This window comes from Amphiura filiformis, chromosome 1, assembly GCF_039555335.1.
Source record: "Amphiura filiformis chromosome 1, Afil_fr2py, whole genome shotgun sequence".
In the NCBI taxonomy this organism is placed as follows: domain Eukaryota; kingdom Metazoa; phylum Echinodermata; class Ophiuroidea; order Amphilepidida; family Amphiuridae; genus Amphiura; species Amphiura filiformis.
This window is the reverse complement of record NC_092628.1, coordinates 55,303,233-55,323,996: the sequence shown is the minus strand read 5'-3', so window position 1 is coordinate 55,323,996 and position 20,764 is coordinate 55,303,233. Positions and strand designations below refer to the sequence as shown.

Genomic DNA, 20,764 nt, shown 5'->3' with positions numbered 1-20,764 from the left:
ATATCCAGAGTATGCACAATGGGCAAGTGGACTACGGGGTAGTCTAGGGACTCTTCGACAGTTGTCACTCGATTCTGTAGGGGTGCTTATACATTGCGTAGGTCAAATCAGTAATATTGCCAGTCTACTCAGTCTTGGAAATGGGACAGGCTATAGGCCAAATGCATACAATAGAGGCTATCCATGTTACTCATCTGTGACTTCTAACAAAAGGCGCTGGTTCCCATAGTATTCCTCATTCAAACCAATTCCATACACAACCTCAGAGTTATACTTGCATGACTTTGGCGGTCTATTTTGAAACATTCATGATTGCACATGCTGGTACTTCTTTTGAAAATCCTTCACTTATTGGCTTTAAAGGTGCTATTTTTGGGTTCAGTTTGTGTAGGCCTGTAATATATACTGTTAGTTTTCAAACAAGATATTCCTGGAAAAAATTGGTGTCAGTTCAATCGGACACGGTTATTATTATTATTCAATTGCGTGAGATAACAAACAGACTTTTAATGGAAATATATGTATTGCAGAATTTGTATTGAAGGGCTGGTTTGCATTCATTTCTTTTTATTTAATTTCTTATTTAACCTTAGGGATTTTCAACTGAAATGTTTATAATTTATTTTGTACTTTATCTGGAAATACTAGTAATTACAACATTAAATGAGTAACCAAAAAAAAATGTTTTTTTTTTAATTTAAAAAATAAAAATAATAATAAAAAATAAATACAATTTCTTTTTAAAAAAAAAACGGTGAAAAAATTCTCTTATTCACAGTGAAGCTATGCAATTTGATAGATTGAAATTCACAATATGCAATTTGATTAGGGGAAATCTATTCCAGAGGGAGTACATGTATGTAAATTAAATGGAACAGCCATTTCAGAGGGAGTATGTAAATTAAATGGAACAGCCATTTCAGAGGGAGTATGTAAATAAAATGGAACAGCCATTTCAGAGGGAGTATGTACATTAAATGGAACAGCCAATGGTCAATGGGTATATAATTTAACTGGAACAGCCTAATTAATATCGATATCAATATGGCCCCTCACAGATTCGATTTGTCACATGATCGTCAAACCTGAATTTGACTTAGGGGAGTATGTGAATTAAATGGAACAGCCAATGGCCAATGGGTATGTAATTTAACTGGAACTGGAACATCAATATTGACGTCACAGATTCGATTTGTCACGTGATCGTCAAACCTGTATCATAAGGTGCCAGTTCTGCAGGAACTGACACAAAATAATATTTCTCTTTGTATGCTTATATCCTCAAAAAACAAAAAGAGCTATGAATTAATCTATACTATAAGGTGCGAACGTCGGCTCCAACTCATGCCATCCAAACCTGGTGATAATAATATTTGAGTAGGGGGACAACAAGTGAGTGGAGATATTTGAGGTCAAAGGTCAATTAGGGGTCAAATGAGGTCATTGATGATTTAGATTAAGCGATGGGAAAATCAGGCATGAGAATTTTCAGTTTAAAAACTGAATTCAGTTTTTTTTATAGTCAAAATTTCCGCAACTTTATTTAATTTCAGCCTGTTTTTGGTACTTTTTGCCCAATTTCACGCGCATTTTCAGTTTTTTCAGTTTTTTTTAGGAAAGTGCAGTCTCATGCCTGGAAAATTGCTCTCCTTTGTAAAAGTAAATTTCAATGTCAAACATTACCTAGTGATAATTATCTCTGTGTAAGGGAGCATCAAGTGAGTGACAATGTTCATAGGTCATAGGTCATCTAGGGATCGAATTTAAAAATTGTTCGTATTGGGCTTTAAGGGCTGGGGTATGAACGTTTGGACAGTATTTATTTTGGGACATCAGAGCACATCAGACATATCGAATTGCATTCTGAATACGAAGAATGTCATTCTGATATCAAATAATTTTGATTTTTGAAATTCGCAATTTAATACACATTTTATGGCAAATCATTAAAATTGATATTTTTGATATTTAACAGTACTTGAAGTAAACTTTAGAAATCTGATGATTTATACTTAAAGTGTATGTAGGTGGGATGAAAAGCCGACGATCAATTGAAAATTTTGACCTTTCGTATTGAAGATTTTTCCCAAAACACCAAAAAAAATTAGGTCTTTTGGGGAAAAAATCCATATCTTCAATATGAAAGGTCAACATTTTCCATTGACTGTCGGCTTTTCCTCCCTGCTACATACACTTTAAGAATATAACATTAGATTTATATAATTTACTTCGAGGACTGTTATATATCAAAAATGTGAAAAATATCAAATTTTTATAACTTGTCATAAAATTTGTATTATATTGTGATTTTCAAAAATGAAAATTATTTGATATCAGAAAGACATGCTTCGTATTCAGAATGCAATTCGATAGGTCTGAGGTGCTCTCATGTCCCACAAAAAATACTGTCGAAACGCAATAAACGCTCATTTTAGATCCCTTAAGTTAGTGAACTTAAACCTGAGGAGGAGTAACAACATAAAGAGCATAAAAGTATAAGAATTGGAATGGAACTGATGTAAGGAATCCAACTGAATCATCAATATCTGGGAAAAAGTGCCCGATTTTGAGGTTTGAACCAACCGACTCTTTGCACTTCAAATTATTTTGACTTTTTTTTATAAAAAGAAATATAAAGTTACTCATTGTGAACAACCATGTCCCAGCACATCCCTTTTTAAAGGGATTTTTATTAAATCGCAACAAAATAAATCGTGGATACAAAATGAATACTACAGATAAATTCATCACCATTTGCTTTATCACCTGAAGAGCACGTATTATTTTCATTTGAAAAAAAGTAACTCAACTTGCAACTTTATTATGATACTTAACCATGTTAACAGCTAGCAGAGAGTGGTATATTCAAAAGAAATTCTGTTAGAAATCATCTTATCTAAATTGCAACAACTTGACTGATACAGCATTCGTTTGACGACGATACCGTGCCACACTGAAACAACCATCCATTTATTTTACAAGAAATTTAATAAAAGCGACACATTATTATGATTATATCAACAGATTGAATTCACGCTTCTATCGTTTAAAATTACGTCAAATTAAACAATGAAAAAACTACATTCCATTGTTCTGGTACAGACAGAAACGTTCCTTCAGACATATTCAGGTTACTTCCTTTTGTTATGGTCATGGTCAACCTTCTGTCAATGACTTTCACATGTTAACAAGGTTGTAACTTGTAACAAGAGGAAGAGACTTTTTTGTTGTGTGCAGCTCAGCTACCTATGACAAAAAACAGTAATATTGTTTTATTCTGTTTGTATGTTATGTTTTGGGGTCTTTTTTTGTTCATCTATTGATCATTTTTACCTACTTCATCAATACACAGCTCTAAGCAATGTACCACTTCATCAATACACAGCAGGCCTGAAACTATATAAATAATGAAAAAAAATTAAACATGTTTTCCAAGACTGAAATAACATTATGTTTTAATGTTTTGCAGCAACGTTTAAAATTGTTTTGTGTGACTTCTACTCTGTGACCACGCTATTATATAACCTTATATATCGTATCTCTACTTCTTACCCCCATAATAACCTTAAATCCCAAAACACAGGATATGCAATACCAAGGGATAATCTGAACATGCTGAAGGTATGCATTTCCCATCTTATCGTTTTTACTTTGCACAGTCATGCACTATGGTATACATTAAATTTTCTATATATTTCGTTGGCCAAGTCTTTGTAAGGGGCGCACCATTAGATTTCCAGGGGGGGCATGGGAGTTTTTTCCAAAAAAAACTTTGCCCACTAGTGAGAAAAAAAAAAAAAAAAACTTTGCCCACTAGTGAGACGAAAAAAAAATTTTTCCTCACTGATGAGTAAAAAAAAAAAATTCCCCCACCCAACTTTGTATACAAATTTACATTAAAATTGAAAAAAAAACTTCACCGCCGTTTGGTGCTCTTGGAGGCAAAAAAAAAAAAATTCCGCCGCCTTTGGCGGCGAAAAAAAAAAAATTCTGTCTGACCCAAACCATCCCATGCCCCCCCCCTGAGAATCTAATGGTGCGTCCCTAAGTTGTGAGAAGTGGGGCTTTTTCGTAAAAAGCCCCACTTAAAAATAATAATAACAATAATTAATAATATAATAATAATTTTCTCAAGTCAAAATGTAATAACATTTTCTGAATGAATACAACATCGCTGAATGCCCCTTTAAGGAACACTAGCTAAAAATAAGTGGGTTTATTATTTCATATCAGATAAAGGAACCCTAGTTTAAAAAATAAGTGGGTTGGTTTATTGGTTCAAAAGTACTGATTGCATACATTCAGCAATAAAAATACTGATTCTTCTGCAAAGGTTGTCATTTTTTTCTGATGTGATGATTTCATGAATATAAAGTGCCACCTTTTCCCAAAACTAAATGGATTTATAATTTATATTTTTTGAAAGTAGATATATCAAAGTTTTTAATACCGAGCGAAGATATTTAAAAACATTTTTCATTTTCCTGTAGTGAAGATAGGTAGAAAAGTTGACATTTTAATCAAATTTCCCGTGTTAAAAAGACCTTTTGAAAGTGGCGTGAGCAGATGCACCAAAGTTTTCCATATGAAAAAAAAATAAATTACATGTCACTTGCCGGGCGCGAATTATTCAAATGTTAAGGGATCTGGAATGAGCGTTTTGAGCGTTTCGATAGTATTTTTTGTGGGACATGATAGCACATCAGACATATCGAATTGCATTCTGAATACGAAGAATGTCTTTCTGATATCAAATAATTTTCATTTTTTGAAATTCACGATAGAATACAAATTTTATGACAAATTATTAAAATTTGATATTTTTCACATTTTTGATATATAACAGTCCTCGAAGTAAATTTTATAAATCTTATGATACATTCTTAAAGTGTATGTAGCTGGGAGGAAAAGCCGACGATCAATTGAAAATTTTGACCTTTCATATTGAAGATATGGATTTTTTCCCAAAAGACCTTAATTTTTTTTGGTGTTTTGGAAAAAAATCCATATCTTCAATACGAAATGTCAACATTTTCAATTGATCGTCGGCTTTTCATCCCACCTACATACACTTTAAGTATAAATCATCAGATTTATAAAGTTTACTTCGAGTACCGTTAAATATCAAAAATATCAATTTTTAATGATTTGCCATAAAATGTGTACAACATTGTGAATTTCAAAAATTCAAAATTATTTGATATCAGAAGGACATTCTTCGTATTCAGAATGCAATTCGACATGTCTGATGTGCTCTAATGTCCCACAATAAATACTGTCCCAACGTTCATACCCCACCCCTTAACTACATACGTAAAAAATAGTGCTTCCCGGGCTACGTAATAATGGGTCTACATGTACATAAAAAAACCCGCAAGGGTTAAATATTAATGGGGTGTGTCGGGAGATGATGTAAAATAATTGTTTGATAGAAAATATGCGTTTACATTACCCAGCAAACACAAAACGTTTTTGATATTATCCGCAAAAGATTAGAAAAGGTAACCAGAAAACATTTAAATGTCGGGTTATATAAAGGGCATAAAATGTTTTCATAACATTAGACAACAATTTTGATGACCTACTGCAAATAATATTCTAACATAAAGTGTTGACAAAATATATGGCAAAAATGTTTGCAAACATATTTTACAATAACATTTTTCTTGACCTTTATATAACCCGACATTTTGATGTTTTTAACACGTTTTTATCTAAACCAAACCCAAACTATAACCTGTTTAAAACGTTTTATAAACTGTGATGTACCCTGAGTTTTTTCATTTGATGATTTATCTTTGTTTACAATTAAAATCTATTTCATGAGACATTTTAGGGATTCCCCTTTCTTGCATCAACTTGATCAAAAACAAATTGAATCATTTCTAATTTTGGATCATATGGGAATTCCCCTGAGATTGTAAAGTGAAGATGACATCATATGGGATTCCACTCAGGAAGTGATGTCACGGGATTCCCCTCAGGAAGTGATGTCATGTGAAAGGTTAATGTTATAATTAAGACTTGGGATATATGGTTCCATGCTTTAACACCACAATATTAACTAAAAGAATGTTTAAAACATTCGATATCATAACCATTAGTGAGTGGTGGAAGAGCTAGCTGACCAGAAGCAGTTGTCTATTACGATCATGGTTATCACTTCAAAATTGAACTTCTTAGATAAGTGCTGCGGTGCTAGATTATGCAGAGATATAAGTGCTTTAAAATACCGTACTGGTTGCGGACTGAAAGCCGCTCCCATCTAAGTTCATTAAACATGTAATCCGAAGAAGTGAAAAAGTCAACACCTAAAATAATTCGTGCACACCGTTTCTGTAATATATATATATATATATATATATCAAGTTTAGCAGTGTAATTTTTAAAGCGACCATACCAAGCTATGTTACAGTAATCAAAATGTGGCTGGACTAAAGCTTTGTAAAGAACATTTAGGGTGTTTACATCCAAGTTAGGTTTTACACGACGTAAAAGAGCAATCTTTCAAAATACTTATTGGATAACATTCTTAACTTGCTTATGCCAATTCAATTCATTGTCAATTAAAACACCCAGTTTAGCACCAGTGCCAAGTAACATAATCTTTGTTTTGTCAGTGTTGAGAATTAACTTATTATTGTGCAACCGCACCATAAGGTTAAATAAGACCTAAACCACTTAACAGTGTTCTCGGTAGAACCAATGTCATGCAATTTATTTAACAAGATATCATGATTGACCGTGTCGAAAGCCTTACGAAGATCTATAAAGGCGACTCCAGTCAACTCACCTGAGTTCATATTACCAAGCCAACCATCAATCATATGAGCGAGAGAAGTTTCAGTGGAGTGAAATGGCCTAAAACCTGATTGATGATGATTAATAAGGTTATGCTCACTGAGATAAGAGTAAACATGCTTATGAACTGCCTTTTCAATTACCTTACTAACACATGATAAAATGGAAAATGGCCGATAGTTGTTGGTGTTGTTCAAATCGCCCCCTTTATGAAGGGGCACAACTTTAGCAGCTTTCCAAGCATTTGGAAAAATACCTGTACACAAAGACATGTTCATTATGTAAGTCAGACTGTCTACAATGACAGGCCTGGCAAGTTTAAGTAATTTACAACTAATATCATCAAGACCAGTGCCTTCTTAGTACTCATACTAAGAATTTCATTGTTAACAAACTCACGAGTAATATATGGTAAATTGAGCTGAGTTTAGGTATTATTACATCAATGCCATCACCACAGTTTCAAATATCATCATTACAATTATGAACATCATCAATATTATTAACACAATTTGCATTTACATCTTTAACTTCAACATTATCAATCAATTCATTATCAATCAATTCATCACCACAGTTTGAAATATCATTATTACAATTATTAGAAACATCATCAATATTATTAGTTTATTATTTAAAACACAATTGGCATTTACATCTTAACTTCCGACATTATCAATAAATTCATTAGCAATATTGGCAAAGTAAGTATTAAAACCATTACACATGTCATCATTAGAAGACAAAACTTTGCCATCTACAACAAAGATGACGGATTTGCAGATGATTTAGATGGAAGGATATCATTCAATGCTTTCCACAGTTTATTAGAGTTACCAGCACCATGACTTACAATATGATTAAATAATACTGCTCTTTAGAAGATCTTAACATTGCAGTTACTTTATTACGACAAGCCTTATAGTAATTTGCTTGTGGATTTTACGTAATTTTGTTTTGGTATAAATCATTATATTTGCCATAAAGAATGTAAAAGGTTTATGTAAGCTAGAAAGAAATACGAAATTTTGCATTTCTCTGATTTGCCGTAGGTGCCTACGCTTTATGTCTAAAGTAAGTGTTCCAAATTGCCTATCTAAAGAGCATCCTCCAGCTATTCCTAATGCCGCTGAATATAATTGCATCATTCTTCGCTACCATCTGTATTTTAAAATGACAAATCGGGATTGGCCATTGTTTCATATACTAGAGCACCTGTAGCTGTGGGGGCTCCTTTTTTACCATGTTTAAGCCCGATTGGGCGTACTTTAACGTTTGACCCCCATTTATATGACCTTTGACCTTGGGTGACTTCGGTTGATTTTGTTCATACTCCCATGATATGGAGAATAACTTTCACCAAGTTTAAACCCAATCGGACTTAGTTTAAAAGGTGACCTTTGACATCGGATGACATGGATGTTATTGTACATGTTCCCCTCATACGAATGATTCCTTCCACCAAGTTTAAGCCCGCAATACGGGGGAAGTTTAAATGTAACCCCTAGATGACCGTTGACCTCAGATGACCTCGAGTTTTTGTCAATCCACCCATCAAGTTTTAGCCCAATCAGACGAAGTTTGAAATTCAGAACTAATTTGCAGCAATGATATGTGGGTATTTATCACAGTGCATTTCAAATTGGGCAAGTAGATAAAGATCTTGATCAAATAATTATGTTATAAGCTGTCCAGAGTTGCTCAGTACACATCTTTTTATCCACTTGCTTCTTTATTATTTTGTTATCTACTTGGGATATGTCCCCCCTAGATGTCCTTTGACCTCAAGGGAATCCTTCAAAAACCACCCGGTCAACATGCTTTTCCCGATACCTATACCGAAATATCGGCTCGATGCGTCGAATCGCGGCGGAACGCATAGCTGGAAATGAAAACAAGTTTAGGAACTTGCATTAGGTGATAAATGAACGTAAACACATGTTTCGGACGTTTTGTATTCATGCTAATTAGCACGATTATTGCCAATATAATATGTACATTATTTGATAAATGCGAGGGATATCAGACTTGATATCTTCCATTGTTATTAAGTAAAATTAAAGAAATCTCTAAATTGTTGAGATTTTTTCCCCTATAACCAATAAAAAGAAATTACACTTTTACTATTAACTGCATCGCAATTAACTGAGTTTAGAAAAAAGAAATCATGAAGAAAGACAACTTGCACGAATCGCCTTTATACATTTACACACAAAATTAATGAGTATTAACGCTTAATTGCTTTTGCACTAAGATATCTAAAACCATACATTGTTACTTTAGCATTGTGTTTTAAGTTTCCCGGAACAAAAGTGAACTATCAAGTGAAAAATTTCTTGATTTCGTATCGATATTGTTTCAAACGTAATACGTAAATGAATGGATTTATCGAAGAATTTAAAATCGCCATGCTATTTGCGAAATGATACACAGGTGTACCCCAGTGGTAAAAGCCACCCAAATTATTCTGCAGGAATAATATCTGATTTGTCGACCAACAGCAGAGGTAGGCTAAGAACACAAATATGAAGGTCTTCGTTACCTTCATGCTTCGGCTGGCCTCTGATGATGAATTAGCAGATTGCTTGCTGGAAACTTTCCGCGATTTTCTCGAGTCATTCTCTGGTAGAGGCAGACCTAAGACATTTGATTTCTGTTCTTCAGATATGTCTTTCCTAGTGTCAACAGCAGTTAATTGGTCGCTCGTAATGTTACTGAATTCTGTGCAAGACATCTGTTGAGAAACTGTCGGTATATTTTTTCCCGTATGCTTATGTAAAGTGTTCTTTCCGGAATCGTAACTATGCAGTTTTAAGGTAATGCGAGTAAAGCAGTACGCCATAATGACACAGGGAATGAAAATGTCCCACGCGAATAAATATACACCTATAATTCGAGATACTATCAAGGAAGGGTAGTCCCATAAGCATTCCCCGGCACTGTCGTAGACTACGCTTATAACTGAATATACCATCTGGGCAGTCGGGCCTAAAATCCAGGCAGCAGTGCCAAAAAGACGAGCCTTTTTCTGCGTAAAATCGATTCTGTACCAGAATGGATGAAAGACGGCGATGTATCTTTCTATGGCGATTGCAACAAGATTATACGTTGAAGCAGCGAAGAGACCAAAGAGCAGAAGCTTATATCTCCAGAGCGAGCAGTAGAGATATCCAGCAACTGGCATCCCATCTGGAGGTGGCGGGAGTATTCGTAGTTCAGCGGTGCAGACATCGGAGACCAGGACAATCGACGTGAATAGGTCAATCATAGCCTGTGATTTGATCATGAATTTCGTTTTCTGTGATTGTACTTGTCGTACAAAGACACACACTAATAGGTTACCCAGAATGCCTACTATCCCGATTATCAGCTTGATGCTTATAAGGAATAACTGGAGACCGGATGAGTTTGGCATGTCTGTCTTATTATTTTCCTGTGTCTGATCGGAGAAATTATCTGTTGGCATGGCTATTGGATAATGACGATGTTGTACCTGGAGACAGAAAACGTCAAGTGCTTTATATTAAATGTTACACATTTCAATTAGGAATTACCTTATTGTGAAAGTAATAAAATATATCTCTGATAAGAACTACGGGCAAGATACAATGGACATTTCGGTTGATTTTTGATTCAGAAAAACAAAAGTAAATAAACTTTAAGATGATAATGTCAACAACAACAAAACAGGCTGGAGCATTATGACATAGACCTAGTGTTCAAAAATGTCTGGTAAAATGAAATGACGATAACTTACCGTGTACAATTTTATAAAAAATAATGTGTGTAAAATAAGAAACATTCAATTGACAGATGCTACTGATGTTTTACATTAGCACGACGTACAATTGAAGACCTGAGCACAAGAAGACCGTAAGTCCACTTGGCCCCTCAACATGTATACACTAAAGTTGCGTATAGTTTCGTATAGTTTGGTAATGTTGTGATACATGTTCAGGGGCCAAAACAAATCTTTCACAACTTTTCTTGTTTTTACTCTGGAACATGTATTAAACATTATAAAACCCTATACTTAACTTTAGTGTATACATGTTGAGGGGCCATGTGGACTTACGGTCTTCTTGCGCTCAGGTCTTCAATTGCGAATGCTTGTGTATTTCTCACAAGTTATAACATGTGGGTTGTACCATTAAAATTTACTGTCGTTGACATGGCGTTTGTTTGCTTTTAACCATCTATTTACCTCTTGCAGCTCTCTAGTAAGTTGAATCTGCTACCAATGTTCACTTGAGTACAGACTGGATAGTAGTATTGTCAGTACTACTTTTATGCAAGTAATATAACCTCTGGAACAACAGAGGTATGGTTGACTGGAATTAGATATAATAAAGACATATTACATTAAACCTTGTGGAACACCACAAATTAAACTGAACCAATCTATTACAATTCCACGAAATCAATAAATTTGTGACATGGTAGGCCTATATCAAAAAGAGACACCTTAGAGCTATATACATGTACCTTAGGCAGGTTATCAATTTTGAGTGTTTTACATAATATCTTCAATATAGAGATATTTTGCCCCACAACGCCGTTTTTCCAAATGAAATCGGACATTCCTAAGCGAAGATACTGAGTTTGTAAGTATTATAAAATTGGAAATTGAGATATCAGTCTTTAAAAAAAAATGACAATGTTTAGAGTAGGAATGACCTTGAAAAATGTCTGAAAAATACAAGATGCCAGTTATATTCTGGTCTAAACCTATCAGAAAATATCATTTAAACATTATTAACATCACAAATTTGCAACAAACCCAAATTGTGAAAAATCGCACCGGGGCTAGATCTTTTGCTATTGCTCCATTTACGATCCTGCCCAAAAGTGCCTCCTTTTGATATATCACGTCACATTTATTATTATTCTTTACACATAATGCAATCCTCTATGGTATCACTCAAGGTGAAAGAAATAGACTGCAGAAGCTGCAAAATCGTGCTGTGCGTTTGATTTTCTCTGTCCCTCGCTCAACTGGTACCTCCGACCTTCTCATTCAATTGCATTGGCTTCCAATCCAGGACCGAATTCTTTTTAGACTCCTGCTTTATGTTTTCAAGTGCTCTCAGGGCCGTGCCCCCAATTATCTTTGTGAGCTTCTTTCAGCCTATGCTCCCGGAAGAGAATTGAGATCTTCTTCCGATAAGACCCTGCTTAGTCAGCCTAGGGCACATAGAGGATCTGGTTTAAATACCTTCTCTGTCTCTGGCCCGAGGGAATGGAACAAACTCCCTAAAGCCATCAGGGAGTCTCCATCAATTCCAGTTTTCAGGAAGAAACTGAAAACTCACCTTTTCAGTTAGCTTCTTTCTTGTTCCACTGTGTTTCTTTTTTCCCCATCCTTTCTCTCCTTGTTCAGCGCCTTGATAAATTTTAAAGGCGCTATATAAATACCTTTATGTATGTATGTATGTATACTTATAAGAAACCAAGCATAAAAGGCAGAAGAATTCTACATGAACAAACAAAACTACAATAAGAAAGAAAAAAATATATAGGCCTAATCAGTTATCAGGAAATAAATAGGTTTTTAGATTTCTCTTGAAGATAATAGCCTACCTCACTGATGATAATAGGAGATTGTGGCCATCCACATGAAAAGATTTGTCACCAGCTTTCCGCTTCGCATCGAGTGAGGTATGACAAGCCTGGAAGGATCCGAGGATGAATGGAGTTGACGCCTAGAATCATTAATGCCAGCTGAAGCAATGATATTATGAGCTCATTGGTGAGACAACTTGGTACTCTATCATGAACAGACTTCAAATAATACAGGATGGTATTGAATCCTTTCCTTTAGAAAGCCAGGGTACACAACTTGTACGAGTTCTGGTCCCGTCCGCAAGTGAATACCAATCACGCAGATTTATTTTTGCGTCAATATATTGTACGATGGTGGTCGTATTTCCCAGCGCCGTATAGTAAATAGTATATTATAGAAATACTATCACTCATTGATGGATTGTTCCATTCCTCGTGCCGGAACGGCGAGTGGAATGAAACAAAACATATTTCATCGAGTGATTTCGACCACTATATGAATTTAAGACAGTTAAGATTTGTTTTATATCGCTCATATAAATTCTATTATTGATACTATTGAAAGTAGCAAATACAGCTTTTCATCAACATAACACAGTATTAAACACCATGTTATGCGGTGACATACTTAACATCATTACTAAATCGGCGAGTCTAATGCTGGTTTCATACTTTCTGTCGCTTACCGCTGAGCGGCGTGACGTTTCATCATGCCGCTTGCACTTTTTTGCAAGCGGAGCGGCGCGCTCTATGTTGCCGCTCAGCATCGCCAAAACTCGTCAGAGCGGCACCGTTCCCAAGTTGACCTGAATAATTGAACTCCTAGCGATGCTGCCATTTGGGCAAAGCGGTGGAGGGATCGATATATTGGCAGGAAAGTATGAAACCAGCATAAGAGTCAGCGCAATTGAAATCTTGGGAGAGAGGAACCATTGGGCTATTCCATTTGAAACCCATACACCCCATATGGAGACATGACCTTAATCTTCCACACATTCATCAAATTGATCAAAACAAATTGAATCATATCTAATTTTGGATTGTTGGAATATCCCCTGCTTTTCTAAAATGTTCATTGTGTTGCACAATTTGGAAAATCCCCAAGATTGTAAAGTGAATATGACATCATACAGGGAATACCCACAGGAAGTGTTGTAATGTGACAAGGTGAAAGCAGCTGAGTTTGCTCTTGGCAGAATATGAAGAGAGTTGGTAAGCTCTCCATATGTTGGTCGTCGTGCTTCAAAAGAGGTATATTTGAACCAGTTTGTATAGCCAATAATGTGCTACTTTCATACAGCAACGAAGGCGGTTTTGAGACACTTGCTGGAGTCTGGTTTATAAAACAACACATCTGTCAATAAAGTGGCTTCGCTGATTTTCGTAGGACAAGTGAATAAGGATATATACATCATCAGCTATCCAGAACATTGCAATAGAAGAGTGATTATATTTGATTATATTGTATGTGCAATTGTTGTCACGTATCAAGCATATTTTACTTTCAATTAAAGACTTTGTTAACTTAATCAAACATTGTATGTGTTATGCATTCGTGTGAATTCAGGCTTTCAGGTAAAATGTGATTTTGGCCTTGAGCGATTACGGCTCATAACAATGTAATCACATTAAATACACTGCCGCTACTTTTTTTTTTTACTCCAAACCCAAAAGTAATGTGCGGGATCTCGTTTCAAAAATTTGAACGAGAATGTTCACCAGAGGAAAAAAATGGGCAATATACTTCATGTTTACTGCCCAGAGCTTCAGGGGGTTAAAAATATGGGCAATTTCAAACGTTCTAACTTTTGCACCCACCACCACCCCACGACGCCATCTACCACAACCCCCCCACTCCTCTGGGTGATTTCACATGTACCGGGTGTCCCAAAAAGGTTACATGTGGATTTTTGAAAATAATCTATGTTAATGTTAAAAAATATAAATGTCCTTTTCATAACATAATCTATGTACCCTCTACTAGTACCCCTGTGAATATCAAGTTCACAACCGTGTGTATTTAGCCCTCACATGATGCAGTCATGTCTACAGTAGAATTCACCACGACCTTTGCAGGACTTAAACCCCATTAAAAGCTATTAAACCAAGATAACACTCATGGAAAACAGCTCAACTATGTTACATCAGATCTTCTCTGGTTAAATCCACACTACACATGTTTCTGTTTTACCTGTGCAATGAGCAATGAGCTGATATTATAGTTTCAGTTGAGTGAACGATTATAAAGCGAACACAAGGTAACAATACTGTGTGGGCATTTGTTCACGAAATGAGACAATAGTGTGCATTTTGTTAACCAGAAATCTTGAAAATGAGAAACATAATGGCTGTGGACCGTAACACGGTTTGGAAATAATTTCTTCATATTTTTTGGTGTTATCTGTCGTTTACATATCCTTCCTAAAACACCAAAGTGCGAATATTTCCAAACACCTAAATTAGCTAAAAATTTAGGACATGTTACAAAACTATATTTTCTAGAATTTCAGAAGAGTACTTTAAATATTGGCCGGTTATTTTCCACACAGTGACGTTAACAAGGCAATTGCCTATACTTATAACATACACTATTTGTAGAGGTTACGCGTTAATGATGAGAGCACTGTGTATTGTTTCTTCCTTCATTTTTGCCTGTATATTTTGTAAGGCGCTGTGCTCATTGTTAGAGCGCCATATAAGTGTTGATTAATAATGATAATAATAATATTGTGTATAGGAAAACGGACAGTAAGGCGACGAAAAAAAGAAAACCTATGAATGGCCAAGTGGACCAAAAAACGTGTAAGATTATACATGTTATACGTGTAACCTTACACGTGTAAGATACCATCTTACACGTGTAAAATGACATATTATACGTGTAAGATCGCATCTTATACGTCTTAGAATCTAGCGGGTTGCTTAAATTGACAAATCATAACAAAGAACCCATATTTAAACCCCAAACAACCAATCATCTTACGCGTATTCATCTTTGACCAATGAAATCTCGACATAGCTTTTCTTACACGCATAAGAATTGCCTATTAGCAATATATCTCAGCCACGATATCGATATGTACCACGGTAGAACGTGATCATTTTACTTTGACCTCTTGAAATTAATTGATATTGAGTACAAATTGACTCCAGATATCTGAGAAAAAGTAACCAGCAAGTGAGATAAATTGGGCTGTGACCGTGACGGTCCAACAATCGGAACAATTCCTGACAGAGTTTCGGCATACAATACAGGACATTGTAGTACTCATACAAATTTAGAAAATGCCTTGTTTACGATGTTTGTGACGAGCTCTATACTTATCCTTGGTATGCCGCCAATAATATCTGATAATATCGCATATCGTCCATCACTAAATTCAAAACGTCTTTACATATTATTGGTCGATGTTTGCAACGCGTAAGATGATTGGTTGTTTGTGATCTCTTACTCTGTGATTCTTCAACTTAAAAATCCCGCTTCATTTTTACACGTGTAAGATGCAACCTTACACGTATAAGATGCATTCTTACGCGTATAAGATGCAATCTTACACGTGTAACGGCTTGTAACCTTACACGTTTGTCTTACACGTTTTTGGACCACTTGGCCATTCATAAAAACCTGTTCTACGGGCGGGCGAACCTTTCAAGTAGGGTCGGTCGGTCGGGCCTTTTTTTTCTTTTCTTTTTTTTTTTGAAATGACCCATAAAATCACCAAAATCTGTAAATATTTGCAATTTGGGAAAATACAAAAAAAAATGTTCCTGAAATTGTCTAAATTTGGGTCGGTATTCATTTTGTACAGGAAAAATGCCCGCATACGGCGCACAGTGCATTTGGCGATTTGAGTAGGTCCAGCCATCCATAGCATGTCAGACGCAGTATATTTTTGTTGAACAGACAATACATTTGTTCAGTCAGGCGGCATAGGACACGCAATACGTGACGTACAAGGCTGGCGAAGATACAGGGCTGACAGCCCCATTCAAAATACACGGTTAGCAATTACAAATGGAAAATTAACATACTTGTAGTGGGGTACTTTGTCGTACACCAACGGTTTTAGAGTAAGATAATTTTGCTTTGACACCACATAACAAATTTAGAATTGATTGTAAAGATTTCATGATTATGTGTTAATCCAATGGGGACGTCAAAATGGCGATATCGCATCCGCCACCGCCTGTGTTCAGTTTTATTTTGAGATGCGTCACGAGCGTTTGTTGCGGATTAGTAGTAGTGGTAGTAGTATTAGTATTATTATCATTACTATTATTTATATAGAAAGATTTAACTCTTGATCACAATACAAAATATTTACCTCCGAAATTTTCAGCTGTTGATACTACAGCTTTCTTCAGCGGACTGACCCGATCGAGCACACTTGAAGTGTGACGTAATGATCGGGTCATAGACCTTGGCAGCTTGTAGCGCCCTCCGTCCTTGTTCAGAGATGGTTGGTTGGCCCTGATGTGTATGGCTTCCTTAACTCCCCTCTCGAACCAGCGGGGCTCCCTATCCAAAATTCGGACTTTGTCCAAGTCAACGTGGTGGCCCGGTGACTCAATATGGGTGTGGTTGGAAATCTCGGACGAAGTGGTGCTTGGACGTCTGTGTTCTAAAAATCTGGTTTTAAGAGAACGTTCCGTCTCACCGATGTATGATTCTTGGCAGGTTCCTCTTGTGGTCTGCCTCTGGCATGGAATCATATACACCGGACCAGTGACGTCCTTTTTCTCGGTTTTGTCCTTTGGCGCCACTAAAATTGGCGCAATGTTCTTGTAGGTTTAAATGTCACTCTTATACCAACTTTCTGGAAGTTTCTGCGAAGTGCTTCCGAAATTCCTTTGATGTAAGGTAACACCACCTGTCCTATAGATGTAACCGTACTGTCCCTGTTGTGGTTGGATTTCGCGCTTTTGGGTTTGTTGATTTTGTTGAACGCCCATTCGGGGTAGCCGCACGTCACGTAGTGAGAGCTTGCGTTATGTGCTGTTTTTCTTCTACCACAGCTTGGGGTTTAGTGATCACAGACTCCGCACGGTGAAACAAGGTCTGGATTACCCCAAATTTATGTTCTAAAGGGTGGTTAGAGGAGAAATGCAGATATTGATCTGTGTGGGTTGGCTTGCGATAGATTTTTATTTCTAAGCTGCCGTCAGCTTGGATCACAGTGGAAGTGTCCAGGAACGCTAATGATCTATCCTCCTCTCCTTCAGTTGTGAATTTGATGTCTGGGTCTAATGAGTTAAGATGGTCTGTAAATTCCTCCGCGTACTCCTTCTTGAGTTTCGTGTGCGTGTCGTCGACGTAGCGATACCACCACACCGGGGGGTGGGGTGCTGTTCTAATGGTTATTTGCTCTAAATGTTCCATGTATATGTTACACACAAACCGGCGAGCCCATAGCTGCCCCATGAATTTGCTGGTAATATGTGCCATTATAAACAAAATACGTGCAGCGAAGGCACGCTTCAAGAAGCTTGACCACATGGGCCGCAGACAACTGAGTTCTTTCTTTCAAAGTCTGATCGTTTTCAAGTCTGGACTATTATTAAAGATAATATTTCCTAGCCATCGATAGCCAATTTGAGGGGTTCCGTTTCAAATTTGATCAATGGGTAAAACAACTGCAATTTTCAGTGATTTTGTAGACAATATTGAAATTTTGAAAAATCTTTACATCTACCTATCTTACCCATACTGCTTTGAAACTCCGATTCGTTTTGGATTTGTGATGTGTCAAAGTTCATTAACCCGTGTGTGTGAAATCCTGAAAAAAACTATAGTGCAATGTAAATGTACTTTTTTGCGAAGGTCAAATGAGGTTCGAGAACAATCAGCCCTGTTTGAAGAGCTCTAATTTCTTTATTTTAACACGAAAAATTACCACTCTCTCAAATTATCATACCAAACTAGTGCATTTGCTTGTCACAAAAAAAGAAGGAAATCAAAGATTATTTAGATGAAAAATAAACGTATGTTTTGAACCACACAATTTCAGTAAAAAGTTGGGAAAAAAGCACCATATTTAAACTTAATTTTGTATTCAATTTTAAAAATCACAAAATGAAAGATAAAACGGTTTGGTACACAAATGCCACGAAAATGTTGTACAAATTGACGTAAATCACCCGGGAGGTAGACTGTTATCGGCGAAGATGAAATGAGCTTTATAAATATTCAGTTTTTGTTTGTTTACTTATTTATGCTGTGACGAACTGAAACGCGTATCAATAGGAGGGCGTTATTGCCAGAAAATACATTCAAGTCGCCATGATCTTGACGTGTGAGATAATAACAAAAGTATTGATTGATACAACATAATTTTACATGATGATAAACAGCGCGACTTTATGCTAGCAAAAATTATATTATTGAGAAAAACGTAAGATTGAGAGCATTTTTAGCTGGCAAATGTATTTTTGATAAAATAAGATCAATACGTGAAGGCAGCTGTGCCCTCTAGACATTGTTTCTTTCGCAAAATAGAGTTTTTTTGATATGTTTGTACTTTGATATGTTTTTATAAATACAAGGAATGAAAATCCAGATTTGTAAACTCCAACTGCAATATTTTAAGGATTTTATTTCACTATTCCACTCGTGTTTGAAATTGAAAGGGAAAGAAAATCTTTGTTGTACCGGCAGGGTACACGCGCGCAACAACGCATCGCGTTGCGTATCGCGCAATTTGTTAACGCACAAATACGCTACGCATACGCGACGCTTATCTGCATGCGCGGCGCATCTTATGGAAACACCACGGAAGCACAAAAACCTAGTGGTCAAACGGCTCCGTTTTAGCTGATAAAATGTGGGTTTTTCAAGTTCTTTCCCCGATTTAAATATCAAGTTATGAATGGATTTCGCTCAAACTTCTCAAGGGGCCGTGGATTTACCCGATGTTTATGTAATGTAAGGTAGGAAAATAAAAACTGCCGCATTCTCCCGCGAGATTCGATGAAAGTGCAAAATGTGACCACTTTAACTTCAACGGCCATTATTTCAATGTTCATTTTCTCGGTAAAATGACGATTTAGGTACACGATAACTCAATAAATACAGCATCTATATAGGTAAGCAAATATGATAATCGTAAAAAGCATGATCGACTCAAGAAACGGTTTTCTCATTTTTTTTATATTTTGGTCTATTTCCGATTTTAGGCATCATTTTGTGCAAATAGGCGTTTGTGAATTTTAAAAGTTCATTTTGATGCCTTATATGGTCAATATCTCAAAAATAAGGCTAATATCAAAAAAAAAAAAAAACAGTTTTTGGAAAGGAGCCTCAAGATTGAGCTAAAAACAACATAAAATATTTTGGAAAGAGTGTTTTTTGTTATGATGTACCTAACAAATATTGCCAAAAAAACTCACTTTTTTGTGATTTTCTTCATTGTTGTTTTTACCCCAAATCTGTATTTATATTAAGATTTATTGATGTCTTGCCTTTTATTGCACTTTTACTACATGCATGTCTGAGAGTACACAGCCTACTTAAGGAGGAGGGAGAAGGAAGGATTTCCATATAAACCATCAGCATCCTGTGCTAGATTAATATGCATCTATTTAAAACAAGGGGAATCTGAAAATTTTGAGCGGATGCGAGGGGGGAACGCGAATTTTTTTGACGACATTTTTCGGTACGATATTGTTTCAAACGGAATACGTAAATGAATGGATTTATTAAGAATTTAAAATCGCCATGCTATTTGCAAAATGATACATAGGCGTACCCCAGTGGTAATAGCCACCCAAATTATAGAGCAGGAATAATATCCTGATTTGTCAACCAACAGCAGAGGTAGGCTAAGGACACAAATATGACTAAGTCTTCGTTACCTTCCTACTTCGCCTCGCCTCTGATCATTCTGATGATGAATTAGCAGATTGCTTGCTTTCCGCGATTTACTCGAGTCATTCTTTGGCAGACCTAAGACATTTGATTTCTGTTCTTCAGATATGTCTTTCCTAGTGTCAACAGCAGTTAATTGGTCGCTCGTAATGTTACCGAATTCTGTACAAGACGTCTTTTGAGAAACTGTCGGTATGTTTTTTCCCGTATGCCTATGTAAAGTGTTCTTTCCAGAATCATAACTATGCAGTTTTAAGCTTATAATACGAGTAAAGCAGTACGCCATAATGACACAGGGAATGAAAAAGTCCCAAGCGAATAAATATACACCTATAATTCGAGACACTATCAAGGAAGGGTAGTCCCATAAGCATTCCCCGGCACTATGGTAGCCTACGCTTATAACTGAATACACCATCTGGGCAGTCGGGCCTAAAATCCAAGCAACAGTGCCAAAAAGAAGAGGATTGTTCAGCGTAAAATTGATATTCTACCAGAATGGATAAATCTCCTTTTGTTCGCCAATTATAACAAACT

General features: G+C 36.1%; 1 protein-coding gene across 1 annotated transcript in view; it reads right to left on the bottom strand.

Moving 5' to 3' along the window:
• Positions 1-20,764, bottom strand: part of LOC140149093 (protein CEBPZOS-like) — a 61,163-nt gene that overhangs the window by 22,256 nt on the left and 18,143 nt on the right. The window lies entirely within an intron of this gene.